This window comes from Ambystoma mexicanum, chromosome 14, assembly GCF_040938575.1.
Source record: "Ambystoma mexicanum isolate Mex_15411 chromosome 14, UKY_AmexF1_1, whole genome shotgun sequence".
NCBI lineage: Eukaryota > Metazoa > Chordata > Amphibia > Caudata > Ambystomatidae > Ambystoma > Ambystoma mexicanum.
In genome coordinates, this window is record NC_090940.1 from 344596022 (window position 1) to 344613681 (window position 17660).

The window sequence follows — 17660 nt, forward strand, 5'->3', positions numbered from 1 at the left end:
GCCCTGGTCTGTGGTGTTGGATGTAGAGGAGACGATGCCCGGTTCTACCTGCAAGGGGAAAAACAGCTGCAAATATTTTTCTGTGGACCAGCTTTCCAGGGGAGTGCAAGCAGCAAATTTACTGCCCCATTAGGCGCTCCGATGGGCAGGTTGGATAGATGCAAACTGCATGGGCCTAATCTAGTGGCAATCCCTGGTCTACTGTGTTGGGTGTAGAGAAGACGATGCCCGAGTCCACCTGCAAAGAAAAAAGACAGATGCAGAGATTTTGCCGTCAACCAACTGCCCAGGGGAGCGCAAAGTGGGAGAACTCTCTGCCCATCAGGCACTCCGATGGGCAGGTTGGATAGAGGCAAACTGCATGCCCTAATCTAGTGGCAATCCCTGGTCTACTGTGTTGGGTGTAGAGAAGACGATGCCCGGGTCCACCTGCAAAAAAAGACGAATGCAGAGATTTTGCCGTCAACCAGCTGCCCAGGGGAGCGCAAGGCGGGAGAACTCACTGCCCGTCAGGTGCTCCGATGGGCAGGTTGGATAGACGCAAACTGCATGGGCCTAATCTAGTGGCGATCCCTGGTCTACTGTGTTGGGTGTAGAGAAGACGATGCCCGGATCCACCTGCAAAAAAAAGACGGATGCAGAGATTTTGCCATCAACCAGCTGCCCAGGGGAGCGCAAGGTGGGAGAACTCTCTGCCCGTCAGGTGCTCCGATGGGCAGGTTGGATAGACGCAAACTGCATGGGCCTAATCTAGTGGCGATCCCTGGTCTACTGTGTTGGGTGTAGAGAAGACGATGCCCGGATCCACCTGCAAAAAAAAGACGGATGCAGAGATTTTGCCATCAACCAGCTGCCCAGGGGAGCGCAAGGTGGGAGAACTCTCTGCCCGTCAGGTGCTCCGATGGGCAGGTTGAATAGACGCAAACTGCATGGGCCTAATCTAGTAGCGATCCCTGGTCTACTGTGTTGGGTGTAGAGAAGACGATGCCTGAGTCCACCTGCAAAAAAAAGACGGATGCAGAGATTTTGCCATCAACCAGCTGCCCAGGGGAGCGCAAAGTGGGAGAACTCTCTGCCCATCAGGCACTCCGATGGGCAGGTTGGATAGACGCAAACTACATGGGCCTAATCTAGTGGCAATCCCTGGTCTACTGTGTTGGGTGTAGAGAAGACGATGCCCGGGTCCACCTGCAAAAAAAAAGACGAATGCAGAGATTTTGCCGTCAACCAGCTGCCCAGGGGAGCGCAAGGTGGGAGAACTCACTGCCCGTCAGGTGCTCCGATGGGCAGGTTCGATAGACGCAAACTGCATGGGCCTAATCTAGTAGCGATCCCTGGTCTACTGTGTTGGGTGTAGAGAAGACGATGCCCGGATCCACCTGCAAAAAAAAGACGGATGCAGAGATTTTGCCATCAACCAGCTGCCCAGGGGAGCGCAAGGTGGGAGAACTCTCTGCCCGTCAGGTGCTCCGATGGGCAGGTTGGATAGACACAAACTGCATGGGCCTAATCTAGTGGCGATCCCTGGTTTACTGTGTTGGGTGTAGAGAAGACGATGCCCGGATCCACCTGCAAAAAAAAGACGGATGCAGAGATTTTGCCATCAACCAGCTGCCCAGGGGAGCGCAAGGCGGGAGAACTCTCTGCCCGTCAGGTGCTCCGATGGGCAGGTTGGATAGACACAAACTGCATGGGCCTAATCTAGTGGCAATCCCTGGTCTACTGTGTTGGGTGTAGAGAAGACGATGCCTGAGTCCACCTGCAAAAAAAAGACGGATGCAGAGATTTTGCCATCAACCAGCTGCCCAGGGGAGCGCAAAGTGGGAGAACTCTCTGCCCATCAGGCACTCTGATGGGCAGGTTGGATAGACGCAAACTACATGGGCCTAATCTAGTGGCAATCCCTGGTCTACTGTGTTGGGTGTAGAGAAGACGATGCCCGGGTCCACCTGCAAAAAAAAGACGAATGCAGAGATTTTGCCGACAACCAGCTGCCCAGGGGAGCGCAAGGCGGGAGAACTCACTGCCCGTCAGGTGCTCCGATGGGCAGGTTCGATAGACGCAAACTGCATGGGCCTAATCTAGTAGCGATCCCTGGTCTACTGTGTTGGGTGTAGAGAAGACGATGCCCGGATCCACCTGCAAAAAAAAGACGGATGCAGAGATTTTGCCATCAACCAGCTGCCCAGGGGAGCGCAAGGCGGGAGAACTCTCTGCCCGTCAGGTGCTCCGATGGGCAGGTTGGATAGACACAAACTGCATGGGCCTAATCTAGTGGCAATCCCTGGTCTACTGTGTTGGGTGTAGAGAAGACGATGCCTGAGTCCACCTGCAAAAAAAAGACGGATGCAGAGATTTTGCCATCAACCAGCTGCCCAGGGGAGCGCAAAGTGGGAGAACTCTCTGCCCATCAGGCACTCTGATGGGCAGGTTGGATAGACGCAAACTACATGGGCCTAATCTAGTGGCAATCCCTGGTCTACTGTGTTGGGTGTAGAGAAGACGATGCCCGGGTCCACCTGCAAAAAAAAGACGAATGCAGAGATTTTGCCGACAACCAGCTGCCCAGGGGAGCGCAAGGCGGGAGAACTCACTGCCCGTCAGGTGCTCCGATGGGCAGGTTCGATAGACGCAAACTGCATGGGCCTAATCTAGTAGCGATCCCTGGTCTACTGTGTTGGGTGTAGAGAAGACGATGCCCGGATCCACCTGCAAAAAAAAGACGGATGCAGAGATTTTGCCATCAACCAGCTGCCCAGGGGAGCGCAAGGTGGGAGAACTCTCTGCCCGTCAGGTGCTCCGATGGGCAGGTTGAATAGACGCAAACTGCATGGGCCTAATCTAGTAGCGATCCCTGGTCTACTGTGTTGGGTGTAGAGAAGACGATGCCTGAGTCCACCTGCAAAAAAAAGACGGATGCAGAGATTTTGCCATCAACCAGCTGCCCAGGGGAGCGCAAAGTGGGAGAACTCTCTGCCCATCAGGCACTCCGATGGGCAGGTTGGATAGACGCAAACTACATGGGCCTAATCTAGTGGCAATCCCTGGTCTACTGTGTTGGGTGTAGAGAAGACGATGCCCGGGTCCACCTGCAAAAAAAAAGACGAATGCAGAGATTTTGCCGTCAACCAGCTGCCCAGGGGAGCGCAAGGTGGGAGAACTCACTGCCCGTCAGGTGCTCCGATGGGCAGGTTCGATAGACGCAAACTGCATGGGCCTAATCTAGTAGCGATCCCTGGTCTACTGTGTTGGGTGTAGAGAAGACGATGCCCGGATCCACCTGCAAAAAAAAGACGGATGCAGAGATTTTGCCATCAACCAGCTGCCCAGGGGAGCGCAAGGTGGGAGAACTCTCTGCCCGTCAGGTGCTCCGATGGGCAGGTTGGATAGACACAAACTGCATGGGCCTAATCTAGTGGCGATCCCTGGTTTACTGTGTTGGGTGTAGAGAAGACGATGCCCGGATCCACCTGCAAAAAAAAGACGGATGCAGAGATTTTGCCATCAACCAGCTGCCCAGGGGAGCGCAAGGCGGGAGAACTCTCTGCCCGTCAGGTGCTCCGATGGGCAGGTTGGATAGACACAAACTGCATGGGCCTAATCTAGTGGCAATCCCTGGTCTACTGTGTTGGGTGTAGAGAAGACGATGCCTGAGTCCACCTGCAAAAAAAAGACGGATGCAGAGATTTTGCCATCAACCAGCTGCCCAGGGGAGCGCAAAGTGGGAGAACTCTCTGCCCATCAGGCACTCTGATGGGCAGGTTGGATAGACGCAAACTACATGGGCCTAATCTAGTGGCAATCCCTGGTCTACTGTGTTGGGTGTAGAGAAGACGATGCCCGGGTCCACCTGCAAAAAAAAGACGAATGCAGAGATTTTGCCGACAACCAGCTGCCCAGGGGAGCGCAAGGCGGGAGAACTCACTGCCCGTCAGGTGCTCCGATGGGCAGGTTCGATAGACGCAAACTGCATGGGCCTAATCTAGTAGCGATCCCTAGTCTACTGTGTTGGGTGTAGAGAAGACGATGCCCGGATCCACCTGCAAAAAAAAGACGGATGCAGAGATTTTGCCATCAACCAGCTGCCCAGGGGAGCGCAAGGTGGGAGAACTCTCTGCCCGTCAGGTGCTCCGATGGGCAGGTTGGATAGACACAAACTGCATGGGCCTAATCTAGTGGCGATCCCTGGTCTACTGTGTTGGGTGTAGAGAAGACGATGCCCGGATCCACCTGCAAAAAAAAGACGGATGCAGAGATTTTGCCATCAACCAGCTGCCCAGGGGAGCGCAAGGTGGGAGAACTCTCTGCCCGTCAGGTGCTCCGATGGGCAGGTTGGATAGACACAAACTGCATGGGCCTAATCTAGTGGCAATCCCTGGTCTACTGTGTTGGGTGTAGAGAAGACGATGCCCGGGTCCACCTGCAAAAAAAAAGACGAATGCAGAGATTTTGCCGTCAACCAGCTGCCCAGGGGAGCGCAAGACGGGAGAACTCACTGCCCGTCAGGTGCTCCGATGGGCAGGTTCGATAGACGCAAACTGCATGGGCCTAATCTAGTAGCGATCCCTGGTCTACTGTGTTGGGTGTAGAGAAGACGATGCCCGGATCCACCTGCAAAAAAAAGACGGATGCAGAGATTTTGCCATCAACCAGCTGCCCAGGGGAGCGCAAGGTGGGAGAACTCTCTGCCCGTCAGGTGCTCCGATGGGCAGGTTGGATAGACACAAACTGCATGGGCCTAATCTAGTGGCGATCCCTGGTTTACTGTGTTGGGTGTAGAGAAGACGATGCCCGGATCCACCTGCAAAAAAAAGACGGATGCAGAGATTTTGCCATCAACCAGCTGCCCAGGGGAGCGCAAGGCGGGAGAACTCTCTGCCCGTCAGGTGCTCCGATGGGCAGGTTGGATAGACACAAACTGCATGGGCCTAATCTAGTGGCAATCCCTGGTCTACTGTGTTGGGTGTAGAGAAGACGATGCCTGAGTCCACCTGCAAAAAAAAGACGGATGCAGAGATTTTGCCAACAACCAGCTGCCCAGGGGAGCGCAAAGTGGGAGAACTCTCTGCCCATCAGGCACTCTGATGGGCAGGTTGGATAGACTCAAACTACATGGGCCTAATCTAGTGGCAATCCCTGGTCTACTGTGTTGGGTGTAGAGAAGACGATGCCCGGGTCCACCTGCAAAAAAAAGACGAATGCAGAGATTTTGCCGACAACCAGCTGCCCAGGGGAGCGCAAGGCGGGAGAACTCACTGCCCGTCAGGTGCTCCGATGGGCAGGTTCGATAGACGCAAACTGCATGGGCCTAATCTAGTAGCGATCCCTGGTCTACTGTGTTGGGTGTAGAGAAGACGATGCCCGGATCCACCTGCAAAAAAAAGACGGATGCAGAGATTTTGCCATCAACCAGCTGCCCAGGGGAGCGCAAGGTGGGAGAACTCTCTGCCCGTCAGGTGCTCCGATGGGCAGGTTGGATAGACACAAACTGCATGGGCCTAATCTAGTGGCGATCCCTGGTCTACTGTGTTAGATGTAGAGAAGACGATGCCCGGATCCACCTGCAAAAAAAAGACGGATGCAGAGATTTTGCCATCAACCAGCTGCCCAGGGGAGCGCAAGGTGGGAGAACTCTCTGCCCGTCAGGTGCTCCGATGGGCAGGTTGGATAGACACAAACTGCATGGGCCTAATCTAGTGGCAATCCCTGGTCTACTGTGTTGGGTGTAGAGAAGACGATGCCCGAGTCCACCTGCAAATAAAAGACGATGCAGAGATTTTGCCATCAACCAGATGCCCAGGGAATGCAAGTGGGGAGAAGTCACTGTGCCATCAGGCGCTCCAATGGGCAGGATGGATAGATGCAAACGGCATGGTCCTACTCTAGTGGCAAGCCCTCATGTAAATGATAATTTTACAACGAGCAGACAAACCGGAGAACATTCATCACATTCATAGAGCAAGAAGAGTGCAGGTAATAAACTCGGATTCCCAGTAAGTATACCATGCTGCATCAAAAGTCACCACATGGTGCCCACAACGTAGGTATACCCATCTAGTCACCGACTTACCTGGGAGTTGATTTCAATGATCTTCAACTCTTGCCTGCAAATTGATCTGGTTGTGTGCGTAGACATCCGCAGCCACCGTTCTCGGTGAAGTAATTCCATAAACATAGAGAGAAGAAAAGTCAGTCTTACAAGAGTGGCACAATCCCTCCCCCCACCCACTTCAGCTGATTTCAGTTCTCCACACTCAGCAGGCTAACAGTTCAACCAATTGCATATACACCAACAAGGAGTCCTCACTATTCCCAAACCCTCACGTCACCCCAAACAATTGACGCACCTTCAAATCTCCAATTACCTTACACTACACACAGCTAGAGGCCACCAATCACTTGGTAACTTTATACCTTCCAGTACACGATTAAACTTGGCAGACTTAACTTGGAGAAGGATAGATGGTGGAGGCACAAGCATATTGCAAAGTGTCAAGTATACACTTGATGGAAGACAGTGGAAATGGGGCGTGCAAAAGGTTCCCTTGAGTACCTATAGCTTTCATAATCAAGTGAAAAAAAACAACATACACTTTCTGGGGCTGGTAGCCTGAAAGTAGCAGCATATTTGTTATTGTATGATATCATATGGCATTTATAACACGCCTATACATAAGTGTTTAAAGGTGTGAAAGTGTGCAAAGTGTATATACACCGATTGCCCTCAGACATCAAAACAACTCTACCCTGTAAGATATTCGCAGTCTAATAAGCTGACACTTTAAGACCAATCCAGTAATGAGAATTGTTGTGGATGGAGTGAGAGGAGCAGCCTTGGCACAGGTAATAAACCACGACCACCTCTAAGTATTTTTAAGACCTAGGCACATTCGTCCTTCTTAGAACCGCAACATAAATGCAACAAAAATAGAAATATCCCACGATCCGTAGTATGCCATGTATTGATCAAATAAAGCATGGGTATTCCCAGAAGATCCTCTGGTCCACCCGTTTAATTTAGTAACAGGATGCCAGCATTTAGGTTGCAAGCTGCTAGCCAGCCATAAAAAGGTAAATTGCTTCCTTCATCAACACCGTTACAGTAAGTGCTCGGTAGCCTAATTTGCATGAGCACAATCAGTGTTTTACCCATGCAATGCCCTTGATGCTGCTAACCTTTAGGTACATAACCCACCCCGCCAAATGAAAACATGGGTGGGTGCCACCATTCTAAGCCCTGTTACTGCGGAGGTTGAAGTCCTGTGAGTTGGCTCAAATATTAGCATCCCCTCACACATGACCCCTACTCCAGGGTCACTCGCAATGTCTCCACGACACAACTGGCTGGTGCAGTGTACAGATGTTCCTTATCTGGAAGAGTTGATGACTGCCCAACGGGACGGAGGCAAACCCAGTGAGGACGATCTGTGAACCCCAACCATGTAATCACATAAAGTTTGAGTGGTTGACAACGTCCAATATTGGGAGGGGTTGAGCAAAGGCAATCCTTTGCTTTATGTTTTTAGTCTGCCTTCCTAAAAGGGATGGTATACCCAAACATGAGTTGACTGCTTACTGCGCCACAGGCAACCAAATGCTGCACCCATAAATACAGTTGTAACACTCAACTTGAAAAACATGAGGAATCGAACACTCGATCTCAGGTCTCAAACCTGCAAGGTTGAAGGTCAAGTCATTCTTACAAACTCCACAAAGAATGCCCGCAGCACTACATTCATGCACTGGTTACACTCAGCTCTGCCTAAAACATGTTATGTTATGTTAACGGTACTTATATAGCGCACCGTCACCAACGGAATTGGTCCCCAGGCGCTCTGGAGGATCTGTAAATGAGAAGGTGGGATGGGTTAGTAAGGTGAAGAGGGAGTAGGATAGTGAGACGAGTGGTGTACTGTTGGCAGCTTCAACTCGGTAGACACCGGGTGCTGAGCTTTGGTGCAAGTATTGGATCGGTGTCAGTCCGCGTGTGCTGTTGGTGCGACTTATGTGTTGTTGGAGTGTGGTGAAGTGCGTGCAGCTTGTTGTGCGAGAGATGGTTGTGTGAGTTTTTTTAAGTATGCAGAGAGTTTGAGTTTATATTGGTTAGTGGGTTATTTGACATTTACCCTGCAAGCATTCACAGTTCTGTCTAAGTGTAGCACCCGCTGACCTACACAATTCAGTCTGAGTGTGGCACTCACCAATCTTCACAATATTATTCAGGTACCGCACAGGCCAATGTTCACAACTCTATCCAAGTGTGGGACATGCTAACATTCTCATTTCCATTTAAGTGTTGTGCTTGGTAATCTTCATAATTCCGTAGAGGTGTGGCATTCGCCAACCTTCACAATATTATCTAGATGCGGCGCAGGGCAAAGTTAGGAAATCTGTCTAGGCCAATGTTCTCAATTCTAAGTGTGGCACATGCTAAGATTCAAATTCCATCTAGGTGCGGCATCTAACATTCACAATCCTGTCTAGATATGGCGCAGGCTAATGTTCTCAATTCTAAGTGTGGCACATGCTAACATTCACAATCCTGTCTAGATGCGACGCAGGCTAATGTTCTCAATTCTAAGTGTGGCACATGCTAGCATTCGAGTTCCATCTAGGTGTGGCATATGCTAACATTCGCAAACCTGTCTAGATGCGACGCAGGCCCAAGTTAGGAATTACGTTTAAGTGTTGCACATGCTAACATTTACAGTTTCTTCTAAGTATGTTGCTTGGTATTACTCATAATCCCAGCTAGATGTGAGGCAGAGCTAGGAATTCTGACTAAGTGCGGCGCATGCCGACATTCACATTTCTAACATTTCAATTGGAGTTCTATCAAGTGTGGTGTATGCTAAGCCTTCCTAATTCCATCCAAGTAGGCAGATGCCGACATATACAAACCTATCTAGATGCGACGCAGGCTAGCGTCCACAATTCCCTCCAGGTGTGACACTTGTTAATATTGACTAGTATGTTAGGATGCAGTGCAAGGCAACATTTCAAACACTGTCATGGTTGATATCCGGCTGGTGGTCACACAACTTTCTAAGTATGCATGGGCTAAGTCTATGGCAGTCTATGTTATGGGAAAGGTAAGGTAGAGTGGCAGGGGCTTTCTGGTGTAGAGTAATTGCTCTACAGCCCCACCATGCCACACTTACAGTTTTTGTTGGTGTCTGTTAGCTGCTGGCTTCCTTGGCTTCCCCTGCAGACACTTCTTGGAGCCACCTCTGTCGCTGCCGCCCTTTGCCTTGGGACCCTTAGCCGCAAGGGCTGCCGGGCAGAGGGCTGCCCTGGGGTGTCCTTGATGAGGGTGCAGAGAGCCAATCAGGGCGCTTGGGAGGCGGGGAAAAGTGAGTCCAGGAAGCAGGGAGGCCCGGCAAAGACCATGCTACGGCCTCGCACTCCGTGCTTTTAGAAGCACTGGGCATTATTTTTTTTGTGTGCATGGGGTGGTGCACTCATGGTGTAACAATGGTACGCTAATGATCCAATATTGTGCACATGATGTGACACTGTTCTCATGAAGAGATGACGTTGTGCTTATGATATAGTGAGGAACATGAGGAAACAAACCCTGCATGCTGCAATCCAAACCGACCCTGACAAGGCCCAGTTCTTGGAAGTGAAACACTTCATGTAGGGTGCCACGTGACTCTGTTAAAATAAAAATCCCAAACAAACATTTGGGGGTGCCTGCTCCCCCAAATGAAAACATGGGTGGGTGCCACCATTCAAAGCCTCGTAACTGCTGAGGTTGAAGTCCTCAGAGTGGGATCAAATACTAGCATTACCTCACAAATGCCCCCTACACCAGGGTCACCTGTGAAGGCTACACGTCCGTAACAATTCCCTAACACATGTCACTTGCTCAAGGACACACCCGAATGAAGGTGAATCAGGGAATGACATCCAAAAGCACAGTTCGTCCCACCCCCAATCACCCTAATGCATGCACCGGCCTACCTGGTGCATACCCCCCACCCACAGCAGGTCTCTGCTGCCACCTTCCACCCCACTCTCCATGGCACACTGCAGTCACCACACTGGTCTTTCGGGTACTCTCTTACCTGCTGTACTTGGACTCCTGGTCCAGGGAGTCTTCTCAAGGCCATGGAGGTGCTGCAAGTGGCTCCTGCCCAGGGTGTTCCACTCATCCGGCTTTGGACTTAGATAGGGGGAATCCTTGTTCACTGCGGGAAGAGAGACAAGACAAAGGTAAGTGGTTTAGAGGATTGGGTGAAGCCTCTAAAATACCCCCCCAGAACTGCCATGTAATTTCAATAAGCCCCTGCACACTGCCACATGCTTCGGTCACCCACCCTTGCAGGTTTATCTAACCCTCGCTCTGTTGCATGCCTCTGAACTCATGCATGCATGCCCCCCAGTCAAGATTGCATGTCAGGAGAGTGATTAGAGGGGTAGGTGTAGGGGCTACAAGTCAGAACACAGCTTACTCCTGCAGCCATCCGGATTCAGTCATGACTGAGAGAGTTAATTGCTTTTAACATTAAAGCTTCACCAGAATAGCCTCATTAGAATGTTTCAAGAAGTTAGATGCCCCTGCACAAGTAGGTTTGCCCCTCCTCCCACAGTCTCTGAGGTTAGCCCTGCTCCCAACATTTGAAGGGGTTACCTCCATCTCCCCTCCTGAAATGTTTTGCAGAACAAGTAGTACATGATTAAAAACTGCCTTGCAACATGTTTTGGATTTGATGTGGTCGCGGCAGGGGATAACTCACAGAAAGGTGCCATGATTCAAGTGCTTAAAAATCGGCAAATCATTAACAAACCTACCTCACATTGATGAAAGGATGTCAGTGGCAGGATCCCAGCAGCCTCTATACAGTTACTTGGATGGGTCGCTGGTGTGATGCAGTTGAACTCCTAGGCAGCAAAAGGGACCATCGGAGAGAATCAGAAATCATATAATTGGCAATGCTGAAAAAAGAAACAATACATTAGTCCCTTTCCCACCGCATTGTACTACTACACTAAGTGTTCTTCAAGCAATAACCCATTGTCATAACTGTTTTACAATCTTGAAAGACCACATGGTTATAAACCACTCTCGTATGCTAGCCTAAAGGGTATTACAAACAAAAATGAAACAAACAAGCATTGGCAATGCCAACAGTTTTGGCTGTTGTGTAGGAATGGGAATGGCACTTGCAAGGCACTGCAGTAGTGGAATTAACTGACCATTGATGGTAGCAGGTGCAAAATGGTGCAAGTACCAGGGCATCTAATGGCAGTGCATGGCAAATGCATAATACTTATACACAAGCCAACATGTTGACTTTGACAATGCTTGTTTTTAACAGAACTTCAATGAAGGACAAGCTTAAGGGAGGTGGACCGGGGTAGAAGGGACAGGTGACACAGATGGTGGAAAGATGGTGACATGGAGAAGAGGCGCAAATGACACAGAGAGAAGGGATATGACACTGAGGAGAAGGGAAAGTGAAAAAGAGGTTGAACATGGGAAGGAAAGGGACAGGTAACATGGGCAGGATGAGAGGCTGTGGCATAAGGGACAAGGAACAGGGGACAAGAAGCTGAATATGTGGCAGGTGACAGGGGCAGAAGGGGCTGGTGACATGGGCAGAAGAGGCATGGGAAAACAGTGTGCTTGTGACATGGTGAGGAAGGGGCTGGCAAATAACATGGGGACATGGGCTTAGGCCATGGGTAGGGTGAAAGGCTGTTTATAACGGGTGTGATGGAGCAGATGGCATGGGGGAAGGAAGGTAGGTTATAAGAGGGAGAAGGGGAAGGTGACAGGGAGGAGAAGGGGCAGGTGACAGAGGACGACGCAGCAGAGGTGTATGGGAGAAGGGAATGGGCACATATCAATAGGAGAGCTGACACAGGTGAGAGGAAGGATGCTGGCATGAGAGAGAAGAGACTGGGAAAGAAGAAGCTGGAGTCATGGGGAGAAGGGATAGGTATCATGGGTGGGGGAGAATCTGAGACACAGCGATAAAAAGAGGTGACAGGAAAATGGAGAAGAAGTGGCAGGTGACAGGGGAATAAGGAGCTGATGACATGGGTGTGAGTGAAGGCTGACACATGGGAGAAAAGGCAGATGATACAGAGGGAGACAAGAGGGAAGGGGCAGGTGACAGGAAGAAGGGGTACAGGGAAAAAGGGATACAGGGAACAGGGGGAGGGTGACCTGGAGAAGGAGGGTCTGGTGACAAGGGGGGATGGGTAGATGACATTGTGAGGAGCAGCGAGGGGCTGATGGAGCGGTATAAGGGCGGTGAGGGGTGGACGGAGAGGAGCGGCGCCGAATGGGGGCTGTGAGGGACTGATGGAGAGGTGTGGGGAAGCATGGGACTGAAGGTGAGGTGCTGGGGCAAATGGTGACAGTCAGGATCTGATGGAGAGGTGCTGGGGCAGCTTTGGACTGAAGGAGAGGTGCTGGGTAGGTGGGGGCAGTCAGGGGCTGATGGACAGGTGCTAGGACAAATTAGGGAAGTCAGGGGCTGATGGAGAGGTGTGGGCAACGAGGGACTGAAAAAGAGGTGCTGGGGGAAATGGGGGCAGTCAGGGGCTGATGGGGGGCAGCTTGCGACTGTAGGGGAGGTGCTGGGGCAAATGGTGGCAGTCAGAGGCTGATGCAGAGGTGCTGGGGCAAATGAGGGAAGTCAGGGGCTGATGGAGAGGTGCGGGGCAGCTTGTGACTGTAGAGAGGAGCTACGACAGGTGGGTGCAGCGAGGACCTGATGGGAAGCAGCTGGGCGATAGATGTGGGGCCAGTGAGGGGCTGAGAAAATGTTGATGGAGAAGATTGGGGCACTGAGGGACAGTGAGAGACTGATGGTGTAATGCTGGGGCTGGTGGAGACAGCAAAGGCCTGATGGAAAGCTGTGCGGCAGGTGTGGGCAGTGAACGGCTAATAGAAAAGTGTTAGGGCATGGGGAGGGGGGTAAGAGGCTTATAGGGAGGTGCAGTAGACGGGCAGAGCATTGATTGGGGTATTAGAAACTCAGACATGTTTGGGCCTTATTCACAGAAGTGTTTTATAGTGGTGCAATCCCATTGACAAATGCTCTGTGAATCAGGCCCATATGTGTTCTTAGATCATGGTAGCAGGGGCACGGTGGTTCTAGAAAGCAGCCTGCATTGCAGTGAGATATTAAGTGATACCAAGTAGTGTGCAAGTGAAAATAAACGAAAAGAAATCATGCTTCGCCATTCGTTGCACAGATTTGCAGCATTCAGACAAACCAGCAGCATATCAATGCAGTCTTTATCTGTAGTGCGCCTTGTGTTGCTTTCTTTCCATGGGCCTGCTCACAGTGCACCACGTTTAGGTACGGGCCATTTTGACACACCGCTGTGTCCCCAAAGCCCCCTTCGGCGCGGCAACAGTGGAGCAACAAAAATCTTGCCCCAGCTCATTTGGCGCGACGGCTATTATGGCGCAGCGGTCCAATACTGAAATTAGCGGCTGCTCCCAAATAGCCCTTGCACCAAATTATACCCGTTTTGAAGAAAACAAATCAAATCCTAAGTGTGACACAAACATCAGCAGCACTTTCCGCCTTAGATATCGCAATGTGTTGTTAACTGGCAGCATCACAGTTTGCTCGAAGGAGAAAAGGGAACACGTGCACAAGCAAGCTCATCCCCGGGCAGCTGAAACTAACAACTTCCAATGTAAAATGCACAGATCTTCTCTGGCACACGTGTACTGTGCACTTGAAACGGACATCCCTGAATTTAAATGTGGGGTGCTATAAAAAAAACAGGGTAGTGACACACACCGGGCAATGGATAAGAAACCCCCATAAACAGGGAGACACCCACACAACATAGAAGCGAGAACAGAGAGGACCTCGACATGTATTTCCGACATTTATTTTTTTAAACTGCAAAATACATGTCCCTTCCAAATACTACTGACCTCTCAAGTGCACTTGTATTGCACCCCTGCTCAGGAGGTTGTCAGGGTTTGCACTGGCAAAAACAGTCAAACATGGCGTGTGCCTAAATGTCCTGCTGCAGCCTGCACACGTTATTAGCAGAAGCGTTGAACGATGCAGTGGTCAGTTCCTGACTTTCAGACTGAAAAGCAAAGTTCACATGGATCACATGAAAAAGCTGCAAATGCTGCAGTCTGGGAAGTGAAATCGGCGAGAAAATAACTCAGATATCAATTCTCAGACAGCATTTGCAGAATCGATGAAAGCGTGAAATCACTTGCCGTTGATGACATTATAAATGAATAAGTAATCTCACTTACCTAAACATGTAAAATAACGAGATGGCAGTACACACGCAGCAAAAACAATAACGGCTCCAGTCTTAGTCTGTGCACGTGCAGGAAAGCAGGCCTGAAAGGGAGGGGCTGGGGTGCGGCTGTGAAAGGGCAAAACTATCTCTGGCCCGTTTCGGGGGAAGCAAAAAAAAAAAAAAAGAGGACTGCGAAGCCAACGAGGGTTTTCGTTGTTGTCATTAGTTTCACAGAACATGTACATTTTTTTCTGAGTGAGTCTGTGGTTTTGCAGTTGTGGAGCTGCAATAGCCCTGATCTGCAGGGACACATTTAAAATTGACACAAATGGTAGCGTCCACAGGGACCTGGAGGAGTGCTGGAACAATTGTACATCCCACTCCCAAATACAGAATATTAATCAAAGGGGCGTGTATTTGTATTTGAGGGTCACACATTGGTTTAGGAGACGAGGAAACTGTAAAATACAACTCCCACTGAAGGGTGGTGCTTCTCTCTAATCACGGCAGAAGCAGCTCGAATGAGGCGCTCTTTGCACCTGCATTTCCCTCCCCCAATTACATATTATGTGAAATTGTGGAAGAGGGTGGGGTTATAAAGTATGCTGAACTGCTCTGCATTGGATAGGAGAGATGGGGAAAACAGAAATCTCCTCCCATTTGGAGATGAATCATTCGGCCGACGCTATCGGCCCAGCACTTAGATTAGCATGCCTGGGCCGATAGAAACGGCCCGTGGCACTTATAAGGTTAACTAAGCTGCCTTCACAGTTTGTCACTCTATATTTACCTTTTTTTTCATCAGGTTTCATATTATTTTTGTATGTGTAGTTTTGGGCTATGTGGTATAGACACATGTTTTCCAAAGTATTACTTCTGTTTGGGTAGTATGTGTCCAATAAATTGTTTTTTAAAATGTCATGGCTGTCGGGATCATGTTTGGCTATTGTTTCTATATCTTCATATGATTTTAGAACTCTTTTTCTAGATTTAGCTGGACCAAGACTTAGCCATACTATATTTTCAGATTTACCATACAATGCAGTACCAGTTAAACAATCAGCTGCTTCATATGATCCACATTCTCTATGGGTGAGCATTTTTATGCCCAAACTGTATAATTTCTGAGATACTGTTTTATCTGATGACAGGTCATTCCAGAGTTCTTGGAGCTCTGTCTTTTCTGCTTTAGTTAAGTATGCTGTGACATATCGTGCAACTGCAGTAGAATTGTCTGCAATGTATTGCACATCTATGTTTGCATTCCATAAGTGGGCAATTATTGCATTATAATCATTGATATATTTTTCTTCTTTTCTTTTTATGTAATATGTATTTTTAGGTGACTTACCTTTAACACTATGTCTAACTGAGGACATGAGGATGTTCACTTGACCTGTATTTGTAACTGGTCTAGGGAAACCAAATCAGCATTTGGTGTAGAGTTCCCCTTTGTTTTTGTATTTGCGATGACAATATTTTCCACATTTGTGTCTTTGAAATTGTAAAATTTGTGCATGAAGATCACTATTTGTGGCTTCTGATGGAATTTCACAAGTGACATATGTTTCAATAAACTGTAAAACAGTGGCATCACTGTCTTGACCAAATTTAGGAGCATCTTTAATCCATAAAAGCATGTGGATATGTGGTGTTCCTCTGGCTTGGTATTCTTCTCTCCAAAAGAAGTGTTGCACTTCTCCAAGGGGAGGAACAGTTTTATTAGAAATAAAATGTAGCATAGCAATTAAGCGATGGTGAAAATATCTTGAAACATTAACAGGATCCAAAGAACAAACTTCTCCAGGTGTTAGTATATCTATGTTTGTTTTGTTTTTATTTGATATGCATAGGAAATCATGTAAATCTTCCCATGCATATTCTGCACAACTTAATGTAACAAACCAAGTGGGTGGGCCAAGGTTTCTGATCATACAACATACATCTCCATGATGTCGAAACCAGTACTCTTTAGTACCACGCATATTTGCTAATAGATTTGTAATATTTGATTGTAAAACCTCATCCTTTTGTTGCACTTTTTCTAATAATTGTGTAGCTGTCATATTTTGAAAGTGTGATCCTGATTTTAATATGTGTGCAACTCCGTAACATAAAGTTGCTAGTTCACTTTCAAAGAGTAGGTGGAATATGTATTCCACATTTTGTCTAAATCTGGGATCTTCAGAATACATCCGTAATGAGCGGTATTCTGAAGCTGATATTTGAATAGGTCTATCATCATACCTTCCTCCTTTGCCAGTAGGAAAGAGTAGAGGAAAAGCACGTGCTTCTATACTTTTTTCCCATATGCTGATTGGCGATCCTTTTGTTTGACGCATTTGGTAAGTTTCCAGTACATCTTCTACGGTGTCATTACAGTGCAAAGGATGGATTGTATAATGGTCTAAAGTATTTGATATTGTAGCAGGATCTAGTAGCTCAAATTGACCAGCTTCTTGTGTTTCTTGAATTATTTCACTTGTATCTTTCAAGTTTTCTTCAATATTAATTTCTTTGTAATATTCATTATTCTCTTTAAGATATTGGAAGGCTTGTCTAACTTTATATAAATCTACCAGCTGTTGCCATATTTTTTTGTCTTTTGTAGGTACTCCATTTACTAAGATAATTAAAGATTGCTGCATTGGACGTTGCACTCCTAGAGTATGCACATTTTCTTTTAGATCTAATGGTAAATAAACTACTTTTCCACAAATGCCTTTTACCAATTCAGAGGGAGGTAATTTTGCTGTTTTTGGTTGAAGGCGTATTATTGCTTGAAATGGGTGTACTGTTTGAATTATGATGCTCTCATATAAAGTAAGTTGTTGTAGGGGTTTTGGTACTGGGTATAATTCCAAATTATTTGTGATAGCACGTGAAGGAGTTTGGTTGTTGTCAAGTTTTGTAGTGCAGTAACTGCAAAGCATTAAGGGCTCAGTTATTTCGTATTTGTTTTCTGCTACAAGGTAGAGAGCTAATTCAAACCATTTAGAATCTTCATTGTCTTCTATTTTGTATGATAGGTCTACAGTTTTTGTGTTACTTTTATAAAAAGTTCTACGGCAACATATACATACATGGTTTGGTACTTCAGCTGATGTACTTTTACATTTTAGTATTTCTTTTTTGTATGTGTTTAGCAAAACGTTTCCATGTGTAGAATTGTTGCTTAATTGGTTTAAAGCTATTTCATTCTGTAAATGGCTTTCACTTCCAAAATATTTTTTCTGGATATAGTGAATTTCTTCAAGTAGGTCTTTTGCTGTACCATGTAGAAGGATGTTATTTAACTTTGCTAGTGCTAAAGCAGGACTTTTAGCATAGTACAGTTTATAGACTAGATTTCTTATAGTTGAATGATGTGTTGATATCCTTTTGATATCATGGAAAGTGGTTTTACAAGTAGGTCC

At 48.0% G+C, this 17660-nt stretch overlaps 1 long non-coding RNA gene across 1 annotated transcript; it reads right to left on the minus strand.

The window, feature by feature from the left end:
- Positions 1-10076: 10076 nt before the first annotated feature.
- Positions 10077-14417, minus strand: LOC138527295 (uncharacterized). Its single transcript, XR_011283866.1, has 3 exons — positions 14255-14417; positions 10798-10941; positions 10077-10193 (listed from the first exon to the last, which is right to left on the minus strand). It is a non-coding gene; the product is annotated as an uncharacterized lncRNA (long non-coding RNA).
- Positions 14418-17660: the final 3243 nt, after the last annotated feature.